Source organism: Lepisosteus oculatus, chromosome 12 (genome assembly GCF_040954835.1).
Source record: "Lepisosteus oculatus isolate fLepOcu1 chromosome 12, fLepOcu1.hap2, whole genome shotgun sequence".
In the NCBI taxonomy this organism is placed as follows: domain Eukaryota; kingdom Metazoa; phylum Chordata; class Actinopteri; order Semionotiformes; family Lepisosteidae; genus Lepisosteus; species Lepisosteus oculatus.
Genome location: NC_090707.1, coordinates 24686682 through 24705719, shown reverse-complemented (window position 1 = coordinate 24705719; position 19038 = coordinate 24686682). Strand labels below are relative to the sequence as shown.

The following is a 19038-nucleotide window of genomic DNA, read 5'->3' as shown; positions in this document are numbered from 1 at the left end:
AAGAAGCTTCTCTCAACAGCTGTAAGAGATTCTTGGATACATTTTCAGTATATTTATAATTTTCGGTTAGAGTAGAGGGAGGGATTAAATCGTCAACTGGGTAAACTGCAATTATTTCTCATACATAGGTGGTAAATGGGTGAGACAGGCTTTGACCTCCTACACATTCCAAAACACCATTTAGAATTTATGGGAGGTGAACATTTCTATTCTCGAGTTTTAAAAAAAATCAGAGAACTGGCATGTAATGCGGTGTATTAAATGAGTCTTAAGGCTGAAGGCATTACTATAGTAATTTGCAGTGGAGGTAACCATTGTGTACCCAAGGTTTGACCATTTAGGCTCAACATTTTATTTAATAGAAAGTCATTAATTTTTAATACTGTGCCTGCAGTTACACTGAAAGGAAAATTCCCCATGTACAAACCAAAGCTGTTTCAGATACCACAATTCCCAGTGCACCCAAGTTCCACTACGAAGCCAGTAACTCTCCTTGAACACAAATGTTAAATCTCAAGGCTTCTGTGAATTTGTGCAACCTGTGTTTTAACCCCTTTACGCTAAAATAGAGTATTTTAACAGTTTAAAATCCATGGAACATACTTGGTAGTTAGGGTGATAACTATGATTGAAGATTTCCAGATCACGTTTGCTTCTGTACACTAAGTGCACTAAGTAAAATTCCATACACAAGCCTTTATTTTGCTGTTTCCATCAGCACTTTCCGACTGAGACACAACTGTACAGCAAGATCTGTGTAGGCCAATAAGGCCCTGGATAATCCATCTGTTTTTCATCATTATAACTCCAAGACTTGTCATGGAAGGCCCCCAAGATGGCTCTATGATAAAGTCAGTTTGTTTTCAGAATTTAATAACAGAGGTTTTGTAAGCTGTTTCTGACAGATCCTGGTCAGTTTTTGCCAATGTTGGTCTCCGCATGTTAGGGTTTCTTTGTTAAGCAAAGCAAAAAAATATGACCTCTCTTTATGACCAGTGGTGACCACTTTTAAAACACAAATACATGTTTGTTAAAGATTTATCAGCAATAAAGATTTAGGTTGCTGATACATCCTTGAAATACTACACCTGCTGTAAATCTGCATTGAAGAGGTCTATCCTAGAGCCCTAAGAGAAACATCTGATGATTTTCCATTATAATTATATGTATATAAGATCAGTTTTAGCCTTTGACAGAGAAGAGGGCAAGATGGAAAAAGTTAAATATAGGAAAAGTATTGTAAAAAGGGGGAAAAAAGCTTATGTTTAAATACATGCGCACTGTAAAAGCCTTCTAAGTAACACTGACATCCAATGTAAAGTATTTTCAACTGAAATAAGAGATCTGACCTGTTTATATATGTCATCTTTTGCAGATGGAGCATTTCTAACTAATTACTTTAGGGTCACAGGCTGTATGACTCATTACCAGTGAACATAAATATGTATGTCCTGCTAGCCTTGTATAATGAGTTGGAGAAAAATGCCTTTGTACTGCAAAAAGGTTAGGCTATTATATTGAATTTACTGCAGAAAGTGCCACTGGAAAATGATCCTAGTGACAGAAGGTCATATTTACAGGCACTGGCTCTATCAAACCTTAAATGTAACCAGACATTTCTGTTGTTGTGGTGTCTCTTGCCCTTGTATAAGTTTGAAGAGACAGTGCTTTTTAAAAAATGAATCTGACACTGGGAATCTCCTGGCAGCTAAAGGGAAGTGTTCTTAGCAAGAAAGGCTGCAGCATTCATTATTTCAAACCATAAAACATGGAAAAAGACATGCAGGACAACTAGGCAACACAAATACTTGAATTCCAAGGTTTTATTACAAATGCCTTATTTCCATTCATTCAGCCATTTGTCTTGTATTTAGTGCATCTTTGATCAGTCTGTCAGTCTAATCACTTGACTTTTCAACTATGAACTGCATCCCAAATGCAGTCTAGTGCAGCCTTTGTTTTCCTGCAATTAGTTCTTTGCACTCCAAAAACTCATAGAGCAAGACCTCTTGAACATCTCTTGGGTCTTGGGTTTTTGTACAGCATAACAATGCCACTGAAAAGAGGTATATCTTGTCTTTCTTATGAATGTATTCACGTATATAATTTATTAAACTTCTGTGTATACTCCTGCTTTTTGATATGCTACTATGAATGTAAAATTAATTTCTGTTAATTGGTCATAGGCTGGTAGACATATTCAAATACTGCAGAAAAATATCACACTGTCTTTGTACTGAAAACGTTTATATATCTTAACTTGTTCATGAAAATATGCCAGAAACACCCAGTCCTCACCACTTAAGAGCTCAGCTACTTTTAAATGCAACATAAGATTTGTCCATCACACTGCCAACTTCATGCATATTTTGTTTCAGTTGTATGACTGTCCAGCTGCACACTGATTCTACTGTATATATACTGCTTACTGTAATTATTATTGCCAGCAGCATATCTTTTCTGATTCTCACATTTTACAGGTAACATTGTACAAGCGCAGGTATTATTATTAATATTATTATTATTATTATTATTACAACACCAGAAAATTAACATTCACAGGAAAAAAGGTGCTTTCGATATGATAAAAAGAAACTATAAAAAATATAAACAAAAAATTAAGGTCAAGTTTAAAATTATTTTAAAATAAAGATATATATCAGCTACAGTATACAGAATCCTTTAAATGAACACCTGATTCTAGAGCACCTGTGAAAGTACGTACTGCTGGTTCTAAAACAAGACTGTTCAGCTGTCAAAAAGAGGGATTCCTCCTGCTCTGTTGGGCAAAATCATGTCACAGCTGGCTAGCAGAGAGAGATCAACATGCATCTCTTAATCTCCTCACATACTACTTACAGAAAAGAACCTTATTCCCTGGCCTGCTTTAATTCTAGTCTTGCAGCTTTAATGCCTTACTACCAAGCATTTTTAAAATCAGTCTCTTCCCTTTGCTGTAGAGCATTCCGGTCTCTATTAAAATCAAATGATTCTCACTCAGTAAAAGATTGTGGTCCTTTTTTAGTATCTAGTATCATGCGTTGGACGAATTACATTTTTTCTAAGATTCACACAGCTTTTCCTTTCATATATTATACAGTGAATAACTGAAGTCTGAGAAAACAATTGTGGCAAGGTCTAGTTTAAAAAGATTTACACAGCAGTTGTAAATATTGATGAATTTCTCTGTAAGGTCGTATTACACTCCTTTAAAGTACAGCTACAGTATTGCTATTGTAAACTGATTTCACATTTTAAAGAGAACACTGTCTCTCTTGCTGCTGCTGCTCCCTATTGATTTCCTCATTCACTTTTGCTTCCTCCTTCTGGAAATGGAGTGTGTTGATTTTTAACTGATTCAAGTATTTTCACATGGCCTTTGATGGAGAAAAAACAGCAATGTAGAAAAATGTGGTTCAGAAATAACCACTTTGTCTAAGACTGAGCATCCCCCTTGCTACTGTACTGTAACTTCAAACTCTGATTTAATCAGTGCTTACAAGGTGAAACGTAATGAGACAACTGAACAGAAAAGGGCAAGACCAGATATAAAACAGTTTCTAACTTTGTCCAGCATTTTTGGATTTTAAGTTTTTGAAATGCTGAAAAATAATTATGGGAATTATAGAATATTCTATTTGCATCTCCATTTTTAATTCTGTGTTGTTACTACTTCATGTTATATTGTTACAGTAGGCTGGAAAGACTTGTTTCATTTAGTTGCTTTGATTTTACATATTTGGAAGAGGGTAAACAAGTCATTTTGAGCTTTTATAATCAAGAGTCAATTAAACACAAGTTTGAAATCATTATCCTAACACACAGGTGGGAGACCTGTAATGTAATCTGGCATGATTCCTGTCATGGAAACAACAGCCTCTGTACAGTATATGCACTCTGTGTTGAACACAGCAGATGATTAAGAATTAACATCATTGTGTATTGTCCACTATATATTCAGGGCTGACAAAACAAATCACTAAATGTGTAGGGAGACATAATGATACCTTTTTAGCTGACAATTAAATTTTGTTAGAAATATTTTGCAACAGTACATGTGTATTGTTTTAATAATAAAAAGTGGTGTATTTCTTTCCAAAGTCTGGACACATTTGGTACTGTATATTATAGTCCCTCTACCACTGTTCCAAAAGGGTCACACTCGAAAGCAAACATGGAACGGTGGTATTTATATTAATTTAATTATGTCCTTTATACAATTATGTAAATTATACATAGTTTAACATTGAAAAGTAATACATAAAAAATATTTTCTTATGTTAACAAACAACCCCTAAACAATGGCAACCTATTTTGGAGTATGGAACAAGTAATAGGTTTATTCCATGCTGAAAAGAGCAGAAAAGAAACACAATGTTTCAGCTGTGGAGCCTTCTTCAGGTGTCATATACTTCCCTACACAAATATTTCATTAAAAAAAAAACTTTTGTAGCTGAAATATACAGAATAATCTTTTTGCTTCACCTAGTTTTAGTTACAGAAGGTTACATCATAATCTAGTGTTGAACAGCTTGATATTATTCTGTGCTTGTTTTTTAAATTAACTGGACTCTTAAATTAACTTCTTTTAGGTAAATCACTGTGATGATTCTTTAAATCGAGTGCTGTAGAGATACAAATGGAAAGTGAGCTGTTGGTTATGTGAAAACTAGAAGAAAATGATAGTCTGCAAAGAGCCATTTGTCATCTTAGCCACTCTCCACAGCTTTTCTTGAAAAGTTCAGTATTTCAATGCCACAGTATGTTAAAAAGTGCTATATTTGAAGAAGAGGTGCACGAAGAAATCTCAATGTGTGCAGTTACACTGAAACTTTGCATAGATAACTATTTAAATGTTTTTATACCAATTTATTTCATTCTTCTTACATATGATTATTTTTTGTATTTTAAAAGTCATTCTTTGATCATATGCAGTACTCATTACTCCATCTTTGAGTTTAAAAAAAAAAGGTCTCATTACTTCCAATGAATGTTGAAGATGGAAAATTGCTAAGTGAAGGACTATTTTAGACTGTAGTGTCGGAACATTTTAAACTTTTTTTTAAATAAAGATATTTAGAATACCTCTTGGGGAATCAAATTGACCATTCACCTAAAGTCCAGACATATTTCCAGAATACTTTGTGTCTGGGGAATTATACTGGCACAAGTCCCAGGCTTCAGACAGATTGAAAAAATGATCATCTGCCTGGAAATTCACTAGAATTACTGAACAAGATCTTGTATTGCCAGGGATTAAGAAGAGAAAACTCTCTACAAAGAAACATAATTTTCACATTATGCAGAGCATATTCATTTAAATATATAATACAATGTTTAAAAATGGGTTCAGATCAATATAAATTCCAAATACTTTGTATTCCAATTGATAGCGTACAATCAGACAGTATTATCAATATTGTTTATAATATATTATAAATACATCAAAACTGATAACCTGGAAAATTACACAAACCCAAAATATTACACATTACTTTATAATACTTTTGTGTGATAATTCTGAAAGTACCGGGCTAACAGTTTTTTTCTTTGTTGTCAATTCCCTGCTCCTAAATCAATGACTTTGGATTAATTCATGGTTTAAATGTTCTTATATTCATGGATACAAAAACTGTATCAGTTACAACCACCTGAAATTGCTTCCTTAAATCTCAAGTCTTAACCACTATCTGAATGTGTGTCCTTAATTTTGCCATCCCAGTAACTCTCTCAGCGTCCCTAATCCCCCTTTGCATCGGATTCTCTATTTCTGGCTGAATCCAAGTCTTCAGAGAGTCTCTAGTGAATAGTATATTATAATCTGAATTTATTCTAGCACTTGATAAACAAAGTCGCTGTGTGTGGATTTTCTAAGATTATGGTTAGGCCATTTAAGTGTCAGCCTTAATACCCGGGGATTTCTCATAAATAACCACAGTGCTCTAATAAACCCTGCTCCTCTTCTCCAAGGAAGCAGGTTCGTTTTCTGTTCCTTATTTATACATCAGTTAGTTCAGCTGTAATCTTGACAAAACAGGGAACTTTTTCCTGCCAAAAGCCCACACATGAAAACTCAGGGCTGGCAGCCACTTGACTTAGCAGTCTTAAGAAATGTCAGTGATTGAGTTTGTGCTTCCCATCTTATGTACACAACTGTTGTGCCTCGCTTTGATGATTTGAAGATTCAAGCTTGTTCTGCTTACAATTTGCCATAAGGCTGTAATCTGTATGGAAACAGAAATTTTATTAACACTCATACTCACAAAGGTCAATACAACCTTATTTGGGCAAAAGAAAAGGGTCTTTAACTACCAACTGCCTAACAATAAAACTATACATAAGGGCACACTCATAGTTTATTTCATTTTGTTTGGAACATTTATACAATCTTTAGACAATTTTAAAACACCTTGTCATGATTAGTGTGATCCACAAAATTATACAAGACAAATAAAATAAATATTCTGCAGTTTCCAGAACAGGTCAACTTCTCATCATTATATAGAGAACCACAAAGGTATTAATTCACTCAGCCTTAGCACAAAGATTACATCTACTGCCTTACTATAAAGTAAAAAGAACATTACAGATTTGTAGCCTATATCCTTATACCCCTAGTATAGTCTGGTCACATAATGACTCACAATATACAGTTAACTAATTTGAGCATTCTTATTTTGATTATTTTGATTTTGAATGCAATTTTCCATGCAATTTCTTTAGAATTACTTTTCTAAATCACCCCAAAACCAAGGAAATAATAATATTGTTTTTAATATGGTAGGCCATATTATAAATATATTATAGGTGGACCTATAAACAGTGGCTCCATGTGCTATGTGCTTCCCTGACCACCTCAGTTGGCCATTTTGTCCTGTAGCTCACTAGCAGAACTGACAGATGTGGTGCAGGTAAACATCAAGGGCTTTAGAAAAAGAATTACTGTGTGTTAATGGGTACTTGGAATGTCAGCTGGTCTCTTCAGAATACTGTATTACGAAAACCTTTCACTCTGTTGGAATTAAATTTGGTATACATATAAAGTATAGTACATACCAGAAAGTGAATGCTGGAACATTTAGAAGCAAGTTGTGAGCTTGGGTGACACTCATGATGTGACTGATCTCTGAATTGTATTCTCTTTGTCCACAGTCCAATTTGAAAGTGGACCAAACCTTAGCGTTGTGCAGTTCTCACAATAAGTTTTTCTGAGTCGGACAATTAACTTTAAAATTTAGAAAAAAAAATGAATAGCTCTGCTAACGCTGTGCTTAATGTGATAGGATTTAATACAGGGGAGATAAAAAGAGACTTATGAAAATAAATTTACAAACAAGTTGGCAAATTTGGTCAATTCTACCATTGTCCGAGTCATGAATACATTAAAAGCTTTTTGACACAACCTCTGTTTTATGACCTAGTTTAATTTAGAATCATGGTTGTTCATAATGAATACTGAATATGAATACTGAATTATTTATTAGAGCACTCTTTTAATATAGATTTATCCCCGAAGAAACTCTTAAATAATTTTGTCATGTCTACTGTTGCCAGCCATGATGTCTGTCACTGCTGCAGAAAACTACCACAGGTGAATGAGTAAGTACAGATTGGACTCCATGTCAACCAATTGCCAACACAATGATGGTGTCTTATCTAAAGAACTGCATGCTGGGAAGCTAGACTGAGGCTACCAAGGTAACTTCATCTATGACCCTTCATCTATGACTGGAACCAAACCCTCAGGAAAAATAACATAAAAAACCCTCACACAGGCTATATTGATCATGTTGCTTTCCATTATACTAAAGCAGATACCTGGATAACCTGGGCTTGCTGTTTGATGTTTAACATTTCTTATTAGGCAAGGACATTGTTCCGTCCAGAGAATAGTTTTTCTGTTATACAAGTTACAAATCAGTGCAAGTAATGAGGACAAATTACTTATTACTGCAGCAGGGTTATTTAACATTGAATACATCAGACCTCTGTGTGCAAGCAGCCACAATATGTACTGTATAATAGTATAACCAGCTAAATAGAGCAAAAAAAGAAATACAATAATTAGAGGGAATTAACAACTAAATATCCTTCTTCTACATTTATAGTACTCACATTACAAATATTCATGTCTTCTGAATGAAGATAAGCACTATAATATCACCTTTCACTGCATTGTTTTGATTTTGAATAATGCTTGTTCCATTCACAAGGGGACAGCTCTCTGCATATAAGCAATCTTGCTGTGCAACTAAAAAGACTGTATTTTAAGGTGTTTGATATCATTTTTCAGAACTGTATGAATTCATTATTGATAGTGCCATAGAATGATGCCGACTGAGGTGATTAACACTTAAAACTGAACAACAGCAGCAAAAAGGAAAAAAAAGGTGGGTACAGGAAACCCCACTTTGTTATTTTTTCCTGTTAAGGGTGCTTCTCTGTGCCATCATATGTGTATGGAACTGCATAAGTACTGTATTGGCAGACTGGATCAAATGAATTAAAATACTCACTTTCACTGGATCACCTAATGGGTTGACCTGAGAACCACTGTATCACAACCAAATCAAATATTAATTTCATACATCCATACCACTTATTTACTTTCTATTACTGTGTATACAGATGATGTTGTGGGTGAGAGATTTAAACTTTCCCAAACAGTTTTCTTAGGATGTTATCTACTCTGTTCTGTTACAGAACCCTGAATTAAGCACACAAATTAGGTTAATCATATTTGACAAGGAAGTCTGGCCACACAACAGTAAAGTTGCTTGAGCAGCACATTTGCACACATTCTGCAGTCCCAGGAACGAGAAAAGACAAAATAATAATAATAATAATAATAATAATAATAATAATAATAATAATAATAATTACCAAGGCCAAACCAAGGAATAATGGTACAAAGATTTGTTACTGTATGTATGACTACCATGTAACCATAATTAAAATAAAATAAAAATAAAATATTCTTACTACATATATAAAGGGTAGATTAATCTACCTTTATTGACAGGCCCTAATAGACATGCCAGGCAGATAAGACAACTAATGGAAATATACTATTATTGCCATTTACTATTGCTCTTACTAAACTGGCACTATAAAGAGAGAGTATATGGGTTTAAAACTGCAACAAGTTCATTAAAAAGGCTGGAGTGTGCACTTTTTTTTAAGCTGTTTTTGAAGGATGTGGCTTATTTAAACAAACATTTGAGTAACATGTCATGTACAATTTATTTAGATTTGAAAAAGAGTTGCAATCAGACACTATGGATGAATATATCTGACATTAGAAGTGGCTAAACACAAAAGAAAATCAGTTTGAGATAGTAAAAATGAACTTTCTTTTTTTACCTACTCAGTCCTGAATTTAAAATCCAAGCCATTAATATGTGCACTATAACAATATCCATGCCTAACCACCAGGCTCGTGTTAAATAAACTTTGTCCTAATAAATCTCATTCTAACATTAATCACAAATGCATTCAGTCATTCTGACACAGAGCGTCAAACTAGACTAAGGAAAGTTAGCAGCAGAGTTGCAGAATTAGGATTATAGCTGTCTGCAGCTTTGTAAAGTGGGCCATTTGCTGTGTCTTGTGAATCGCATTTAATTTAGGTACCCCTTTTCCGTCCATGTGTCTCAAAGCAAAAATAAAAAATAGACAATCCAGATGCAAACTAAATGTGAACCTCACAGCCTTTTATCTTTTAAGATAGAAGAGTATTTCTATGAGGACTAATACTGGAATGTGCATTTTCATTGCCATATTAAACAGCCAATGATAAAATCAATACAAAAATGACAAAAGGTTCTTGCTCATCATGATCCTTAGTGAAATGTTTTTTTCAGGATTTATTGCCTTGTACCTGTTTTAGGTGTGAAGAGGAAAAGTGATTCAACGACACTAATCATAAAGCAAATGACTCGGTCAAAGGAGCTTGTTATAGCACTTCACCCAAATACACAGGTTGAAGATAATGGTCACTGTGCTGTAATCACCTTAAAGTCTTTGCTAGTTTACATTTAGCTTAACATTTCTGATTTCCTTTTTCTTCAGTTTTTGAACAGAAACATAGCATAAAAAAGACACAAATATTATGCTACAAAGTCATATATAGTACGGCATGTACAGCTGCAGAACACTAATACATTATTTGTTGTGTGTTGCATTTCTTGTCTTTGGTTCCTGAGTTAATGCTTATTTTTGAATTGGATTGTGACATTCTAAGTATTTTAGTAGAAACAGGCTCTGCAATGGCTTGTTACAGCTAAATCAAAAGAAAAGACTGGAATGTGTTCTGATAACTTTACAAAAGCACCATGCTTCTCCAATAGGCTGTAGCACACAAATGCAATGCTGTCACAATTGTTGTTTGTTTCCTAGCAATAACTTAAGAGGTCTTTTTGAAACATCTGTGAATCTGTGAAGCGCTTCTTGTCTTTTCGTCCCACACAATTATCTTATTTTAGCAGAGATCTGAGCAACCAAAAAATGCAAACATTTTAATTCAGAACGGTTTTCATCAGTTGTAGGGATCTGTTTTAATGTGTCATCTGCTTCTCCACCCAGCCTCAGTTGTTCGATATGGAGCCTGATGTAATTCATAAAGGAAGATATAAAATCCAAACAGGTGGTACTTTGCACAAATGTCATCTGATAAGCCTTTAATCTGAGAAAGCATATTGCAAATTACACTAAATTAATAATACTTAATTAGCAATACTAAATGATGCTGAGGTATCATCAGCTGTGAACCAGATTACATCTTCTTCTTTTTCTTTTTCACAGCCTTAGTCCCAGACTGTCCTGGGGTCAGCTGCTTTGGTTGCTCTTCTCCACTTGTCTCTGTCGAGCACATCTTCCTCACTCACTTCACATACCTCCATATCTTTTCTCACGTAATCTATCCATCTCTTTCTAGGCCTGCCTCTTCCTCTGTTACCTTCCACCTCAAATTCCATTACCTTCTTTGTTACTTCCTCAATGTCCCTCCTCATGATATGTCCATACCACCGTAACCTCGCCTCTCGCATCTTCTCAGCCACATCCACCACCCTACATCGTCTACGGATTTCTTCATTTCTGATCTTATCCTTCATTGAAATCTGCAGAATCCAACTCAACATCCAAGTTTGGAAAATAAAAGTTTGTTCATTTATTATAACATTGAGAATAAAACTAGAAGGAACTACTGACAATCCACGTCTGTAAATGCTTCTGTACCAGGGATACCTGGATTGTTACTAAGAGCTCTTAAATTGTACCACTGTGTTGCTCACACTGATGCTTGTGTTTAGTTTCTGAAGGCACACCTTTCTTAACCATGTCTGTAATTCTACTGATCTGAGGATCTGAGGCTTCAATTAAGACTTGTCCCTTTACTTGATAGGATGTTAATTTAACTAAGAATTATTTCTTACAGAGAACAATGAATATAACTGCAGCCTGAAAGTCTTTCAGGTCAGAAGTATCTTATTTCATTATATTGATCTTTATTATTTCATTTTTACAATTATGAGTCTGATCTGCCCTTTATACCATTATCCCTGAAAGCCTGGCTTTATACATTCCGGATATTTGATACGAGTAGGTGTCTTTGTTTCAGCTAGCTATGGGGAGGAAATGCATACTAGGAGATTGAATGAATTAACAGCATTCTGGACTATGCTATCCCCCACCATCACTCCTTCCTCTCTCAAAAACACAACAATTCATTATTTTTGCATGCAAAATCGCTAGAAGGGAGATGACTTAACAGATCCTGCAAGAGCATGACGCCTACAATCCAAGCTATAGCAGACCATGCTATCTATGATTTTAAGTTGGAGGGTTTCTTGCAAAATGGTCCATTTTCTTTTTAAGAGTAACCCCTTCACATTACAAATTTGTTTTTCCTTGTCATCTTAACCTGAATTATGAGCCCAACCCTTCTAGAGTTTCTTGAAAAATCCATGTAAAAAAAACCCCATCCAGTTTTTCTGTGTAGAATGGATCACAGGATCTTTTTCTACCCAAACTAAATGAGATGTTTAAAAAAAACACTTCTGAATGAAAAAACAAATGTACATCAGTAAATTATTTAACAAAATGACAAATTCAAATGGTATTAAAAAAGGATGCATGTGGTTTACTGGAATTTCATGAAGAAGAATCTTTAAAATAAAATGTATAACTGATAATTCTGTTCATGACTGTTGATAATCCCAAGGGGAATTCTAAATGTGCAGCCTTCATCTACTGATGGGCAGCAGAAAATCTGTTCAAGTGATGTAAAAGAGCAAGTTCAAACAAGACAGCACAGAGTATGTTTAAGCCTCAGTCATTCTTGTAGGTTTTACATTTTAGCCTCCTTTAGATAAATCTGAGAAAGTATATTTTCTGAAAGTATACATTTTCTGGCTGCTGAAAAACAGCATGCAGATATGGATAAAACTGGATAGCACAACAGCATGAATGCGTGTTTTATCAACGTACATGGCTTTATCATAAAACTTGCTGTTTCCACTCTAGGCCATTAACATAGGAGCCTCTTTCTTATATAAAGACGTGGCTTGTTAAAATGAACATGGCTTTTACAAACCATAAAATAGTCCTTTACAGCTAAAGTGACCAATGTCTTTGTGTTCTCCAGAAATGCTTTTCGCTACAGTATCTCTATCTAATATCCCATGTAATATTCTAATACTGCATCAAAAATAATAATCTAATACTGCATCAAAAATAATAATCTAATACTGCATCAAAAATAATAATTTAATACTGCATCAAAAATGCATTGAGGAACACATTGGCAAAATATAAAAAAACAAGTTATTTCTGGACATAAGTTATTAAAGCTCTATACTTTCATGAGGGCTGAAGAGAGTCAAGGAGTCTCTGAGTTTGAAACCACAATGTAATCAACCATAGGAAATCAGTGTGTTCAAAAAGAAAGGAATCATTAGGGACTTCTGAAAAGACAGTAATTTCCATCTCAAAGGCAACAGTCTGCAATATATATACCTTCATACACAGAGAATCGCCAGAGATAACGTATAATATGATAATCATGGAACAAGCTCTCCCAGGCATCTAAAGCTTCCCTCCTGGAGTGTGCTGAGCAGCATCTATACACTCCGTGCAGCTTGTACACATCAGTGACTGGCAGTGACTAATTTTCCAGCCACATTAAAACTGATAATACACCACAATGTTTCTGCCAAAGCAGATTAAAAAGGAGGCATAATGAGCACAGAATTTCAATAGTACAGTTCCAACTGTAAATTGTACATCTATGTATATAACTGTGCGATTTTAAATAATGTGGTATCTTTTCTGCAGTGTATGTATTGTTTCTGTATATATGACGGGGATTTTTAGCATGAAGGGTTTGACATTTTTAGGACTGTGTGTTTTTCATTCCTTTTTTTCAATAAAGATATGAAATTGTTTTAATGAGCCAGCCTCTGACAAGTACCTCCAGAGACTAAAGAGCTGCTTATTTATTCAAATTTTGTAGACTATAAAAACTACCTGCTTGTTTACAAAAGCCATGTGTAATATTAGCTCATGCCCTAATTGCTTCCCAGGGAAGAAGAGAAAACACTGACTCAAATACAGATAATCTCAATAATAAGAGATACAAATAATCTTGTGAAACACATGCAATAATTAAGAGATGAGACATAATTAGATTTTAACACTAATTTCTTTATTTTCAGCTATATTTTGCATCTTAAAATTGATTGTAGGAATGCATATGAAAAATCTGTGTGCTATGTAATAGACATTTCTATATGGCTTCCTGGCTTTATCATGTTGTGCCTTGAGATCTAAAACAATGATACAATTGCTGCAATATATGATACCACTTTTTTTAAAACTATTTTAATCCCACAGTACTTTACATTTTTCATGTAATGTTTTACCTTTTCTAGCTGCAAGGTATCAGCATGTGTTTTCTATATTACTAAAATGTATTCTGAAAATATTTTAATACATTTTATGGCATTTTCAATCTGATTTCTGTACCAAACTGACAGACTGCTAAATGAAACAAACCCTGTTTTCCCTAGGGCAAGCTGACAGTAAAGATAAGTTATTTCTTCTTATCAAGTTGTCAGGCTTATGAAAACCCTTTGATTTGTATTCATTGTAACAGAACTACTTCCACATACAAAGAACTGGGGCCATGCTTTAAGGTTCCCTGTAGCAGCGTTGATACACATACATAATGACAAAGTTGAGACAGTGAAGACAAAAACCAGAAGTTTGAGGAGTACTCTACTGGAATACTAGACTGAAAATCCAGGAAAGCACTTCTAATGAAGGTTAAATGAATATAGGCAAATCTTAAATCATGAATTACTAATTACTGTTAAGTAATTTAGTAATTCATGACTACAAAAAGTGACTAAAAAAAGTCGGGCTTAAAATTCGTAATAATTTCAGGGGGCACTGTTGAGCAGTATGATGTGAAGATGCAAAATTCATAAGAATTTCTTTGCCCATGAAATAGCATTAAAAACTAGGTTTGTGCGTGGAAAGTCACATTACATTTTTATAAGGTATGAAAAAGTGTCTTCAGCCCTTCACTGCCACCCACAGAAGCAGTTTCAACTGGAACATATCTACATATCCCACTTGCTGACACCACAAAGCATAAGAGAATTACTGTACAAGCTGATCTGTGGTACCATGGAATTAAAATATTCAACACTTACAATATTCAAACAGTTAAACAATGCACAGTTCAAGAGAATGTCAGCACCAGATTCTGGACTCAAGATTCTACCAAGATGCCATACAGTTAGCATTAAAATCTGAATTTCTAATTGTTCACAAATATATGTCACTTATTGAGCTAAACAGACGTAGAATGATACTTTGTCTGTTTAGACACACCCGAAGAAGGCTTCACAGCCGAAACCTTGGATTTTCTTTCTACTCTTTTCAGCATGGAATAAACCTATTACTTGTTCCAAAGAATGATACTTGATTACTTTGGAAATTACTTACTTTTTGCGCACACATACCAAATGCATGAAACTAAAATCACAGATATGATGGTATGTTTAGGGTGATTATCTTTCTGGAATATTGAAATCTGTCCAATCAGTGTTCTCCCAGGTGAATAAACATGAAGGAATGGAAAAAACACAGCAGTACTTCAGCTGATTTATAAACCACCTATTTTGCAAACCTAACACCACACTGACCCTCTAGAAAGTCCCTTCAATTTGATTTATGGTCATGTGCTCCTTTTCCCTTGCTGCAAAGCTCCAAAGCACAGTCTGTGTGTGTCATAACAAAAATAAAAATCAGATATACAATATTTGCCTATTTTTCAGGATTTTCAGCCATAGGCATTTGTCGTTAGTTTTTCAAGCAAAACTGGATGCTTTAACAAAATTGCATACTTTGGACTATTGTAAATAGCTTACCATATATTATATTTTACTAAGTAAAAAATAATATATGTTAGAATCTGCATTATAAAAACTTTTTTAAAACAATTCTGTCACAAACATTAATCCTGAAGGTAGAACTAATGTTTATATCGAAAATGTAATTTGTGCCTGTGCGGTTCAAATACAAATACAGTATGTAACATCTGAGAAAACAAAAAAAATGCACAAACTGATCTTAAGACCATCTTTCTTAAAGAAAATTTCATGTTAAAGCAAACACCATGATATTCAAATAAACCAGCTTACACAAGGAACCATATTCTTTCTCCAGATTTCATCTGCAGCTTTGATTGTAAATGAAAACATAAAAAAAGTCAAGGAGGATGCAAAGTCACGGGTAATGACTTTTGTTTGAAACCCTTTTTTCTCCTGTCAAAACAAACAGAAAAGCACTTAGGACATTTCTCCTTGATATTATACAGACAAGGATTTAACCCCTAGAGCATACATTTTTGTTCAAGAGGTATAGAATCAGTACAATATAAAGTACTTAGCCTTGACTCAAATACCAATTTTGACAATAATATTGTAAAGAAGGTAATAAACAACTTCAGTGGGCTATAAAAGGTACAGTGCCACTTACCCAAAATATCCAACGTTTTCTTAACAAGGACTCATGAAGATCTAACTGATCATCTCATTACTACGAAATAATTGGAATGAAGAGAAGTTAACATCATAGAGTAGATAAGCAATCAGGAACCAGGTAAGACTGTACCCAATGCAACAATTTATTGCAATAATTAAAAAAGTAAATGTCCAGAAACTATAATACCACAAATAACTGAAGCTTTCTTCTTTGAGCACCACTGCCACTACAGGTACTTGGGATCTTTGCTTATTTATAGCATGGTATAATTGTTAAATAATTCATGTTTCCTCATTTATTACGCCACAGTGGAAATCAAGTTTAAAAATGTGGACTTCTTATACAACATGTGCAGTATACCACAGTTTATTTTCTTGTTGTCTTTCTCTCTATAAATATATAAAAATAAGATTGTTTGCTTTTGGGCTATTTTAAATAGTGGAGCTTTACAAGTAAAATTGACAGTTTTCTGAAAATTGTGAGTTGATGACTACTTAATTCTACTTTCACGTTAAAAAATTCCAGGTTTCAAAGATCAGAAATATATGTGACGCTTGGGCAAAGCTTATGACAAATTAATATTCACATTGTATTCTGCACTTACAGCGGATAGCTCATGAGAAAGGGTCATTCAATTTAAAGAAAGCGAAATGTGTATATGCTTTGTATGCCACAGTCCTTACTGGTTATGTATTAGTACTTGTTCCTGGAATATCCCAGTCCAACAGACTTTGTAGGTTATCATCAGTTTTTTAACATATGGTACAATTACATTTTGACCACATTAGTTGGTAAAGGCGCCTGTCTAGTAAACAAGAGATCCTGGTTTCAAATCCCAACAGTTGGGTGGTGTGGTGCCTCTGTGGCTAAGGATCTGCACCTGTGGCTGGAAGGTTGCTGGTTCAAATCCCACAGCTAGCAGAGGAATCCTACTCTGTTGGGCCCCTGAGCAAGGCCCAGGCTGCTCCAGGGGGGCTGTACAATAGCTGACCCTGTGCTCTGACCTCAAAATTCTCCCTCTGTGTCTCATGGAGAACAAGTGGGGGTATGTGAAAAGATGAATTCCTAATGCAAGAAATTGTATAGGGCTAATAAAGTGACATCATTATGTTAAAAGGGTAATTTGTTGAATTAAGAGTTTTTGAAGTAATTTAGAGATCAATTAATACTTCAATCTAAGAATGATTAATTCCTCAATGAACAGAGTCCTCTTAGCAGAACATATTACTTGATTCATCAGTTGCTTACAGTTGTTACTAATCTTTGAAAACAGGGAAGAAACCATAAGACTACCTGGATTGGGGCTCTCCAGGACCAGAACTGGAGACCCCTGTACTAGAGTCCTACAGGGTGTGGACAAAAAAAATGAATAATCTGGGTAAATGGGAGACACCAAGTATATTGAAAGCTCAGGCTTCCACACAGGTATGGCTCATGCATGAAGCAAAAAATGCTACAGAATGGTACACTTAGGGCCATTTGTACATATTCTGGATATGCCTGGGTGCCTGGAATTATGCCTATCATGGCAGCTAGCACGGCAGCAAAAGGAGACTTCAGAGAGAGAGGAGTGATATTTGGAGTGCAAGTTTGCTCCTGGGCTTCAGTGACCAAGACAGCTTAATAACAAAGAGTTCAGCTGGGTTGCTGCATCAGCCTGCGTAGACTGCAAAGGAACAAGTAAAACGTTTATTCCATGCTGAAAAGAGAAGAAAGAAAACACACCATTTCAGCCATGGAGCCTTCTTCAGGTGTCCTCACCTGAAGCATGGAATAAACCTATTACTTGTTCCTTAATAAAAAATATATCTTAAGGTGGTGTCCACATGGAAATCTGAGGTAAAGATCGCCGGCAAAGGGCCACAGGGGGCAGAAGCACGTACTCAAAGATCATGTCACTCATGCAAATGCGAGGCAACTAAAAATCGATTGACTGCAAATTTCAACCTGAGAATCTTTAGAAATTGTTACGCGTGTCTGGTGCCAACCTAAAACCTGAGTTCTGGGTTCCAATAGTGAAGTATTCTGATGGTTTAGTAATGTTAGGGGCAAAGTTTTAGAGTGTGAATGGACCAAACACCCTTCACACCTAAGGAGCTTAACCTTTTCTTGTACTGTACATACAGTACCAAACACCTAAAAGGTCTTTAGATCAAAAGGCCCAGACGAGTCTGTAAGATTAATCTCCGAATCTTAGTCCTGGAGAGCAAACGTTTACATGTTATACAATGCTCACAGATAATTCAATATTAGAAAATAAAGATTATTGTCAACCGCTATATAGTAATGCAAACATTCTCTGTGGCAAACTGCTGTGAAGGGCTCTATAGAAAACAAAAGACTGATTAAATGAAGATTATAATGGACTGAATAAAATAATATAGACCTAAGGAGCAATGAAAACCAGAAGTGGCTTCTTGATAATATAGTGAACTTTGGTCTACAAAAATGAACAGCAGCCTTCAGTTCAGCCTACAGTATTTAATGTATTTTTCTTAAGACTGCAGCATTTATTCTGGTGTTATGCAACACTTTCCTATTCGAACCTCAGAATTCACATTATGGTGCAAAAAACAGACTCTGGGACTTCTAAACCTGACAAAGAGCAATAGGTACCCTGGAGAAGAAGAGGGGTAAGAGTTTACTTAAATTTATTGAGGTCACAAAAAATTGTAACAGTGCTTTAAAAATAAATGTAAAAAGCAAAACCTCTGATGACAGGCATTTTACTTATCTTAAAATCCTGTACATTTAGCTCCCATTTTCTGTTTTACTACTGTATGTGATCTTTGTATGTATTTTTGTGATTATTATATTGTAGAAATAAAAAATGTTTAAAAAGTGAGAATGCAGATACATCCATTATCCTTGTTTGTGTGCCAAAAACCGATTAGATTATGTTTTCTTCGGGTGGTGCTTGACCTGGGTTATACTTTATCCCGGCAATGCCATAATAAATAAGACAATCTGGGGAATGCATTGAGC

The 19038-nt window shown here is 34.9% G+C and overlaps 1 protein-coding gene across 1 annotated transcript in view; it reads right to left on the bottom strand.

Annotated features, from left to right (window-relative positions):
- The window catches only part of LOC102683537 (UPF0524 protein C3orf70 homolog B), a 34340-nt gene that overhangs the window by 3176 nt on the left and 12126 nt on the right, over window positions 1–19038 (bottom strand). The gene's annotated exons all lie outside the window — the stretch shown is intronic.